This window comes from Myotis davidii, unplaced genomic scaffold (genome assembly GCF_000327345.1).
Source record: "Myotis davidii unplaced genomic scaffold, ASM32734v1 scaffold1706, whole genome shotgun sequence".
Lineage (NCBI taxonomy): Eukaryota > Metazoa > Chordata > Mammalia > Chiroptera > Vespertilionidae > Myotis > Myotis davidii.
In genome coordinates, this window is record NW_006297026.1 from 75,029 (window position 1) to 75,887 (window position 859).

The window sequence follows — 859 nt, forward strand, 5'->3', positions numbered from 1 at the left end:
AATAAATGAGGACATAGATTAACCAAGATGATTGGCCAAGAGTTGATAACTGCTGAAACTGAGTGATAGGGAAATAGGGGTCCATTGTGCTATTTTCTCTACTTTTATAGAGGGTTGAATCATCCCACAATAAATGTTTTAAATAATGCATAAAGTGAAGAGATTGAGCTCTGCAGTTCCAACTGGGTTTGATACGGGTTCCTGCCTCTAACTAACTGAATTATTGGGCAAGTTAATTAAGCTCATCTGGGTCTCAACATACTCCTCTGTAAAACATGGGAAGTAATTATTCCTGCCTCACAGGGTGGTTGTGAAGATTAAATGAAGTTATGCATGTAAAGGACTTAGTACTGCACCGGAGCTATAATAAAATTTCAAAAAATATTATCTGTTGCTATTGTCCTTGTCTATTATTATTATTATTATTATTATTATGAGATCAGGCCAATTGGGGCTGTCTCGCCCAGTTCTGATTGGGGCCAGCCGACCTGGGGGAGAGACTGTGGGAGGTTGGCCAGCTGGCCTCAACTGGGGCTGGGGGAAGGGACTGTGGAAGATTGGCTGGCTGCGGGAGGTTGTCAGTGGGACCACACACAGACCACCCAGCTGGCAGGGGGGCGGGGGAGGGACCATGGGAGGTTGGCTGGCCAGCCCCAATTGGGGCTGATCGGGGCCAGCTGGCCTGGGGGGAGTGATCATGGGAGGTTGACTGGCCGAGGGAGGTTGGTTGTGGGAGCACACTGACCATCAGGAGGCAGCTCCTGCATTGAGCATCTGCCCCCTGGTGACCAGTGTGCATCATAACAGTTGCTTAAACTGTCGAATGGTCAGAGGGACAATGAGCATATTAGGTTTTGTG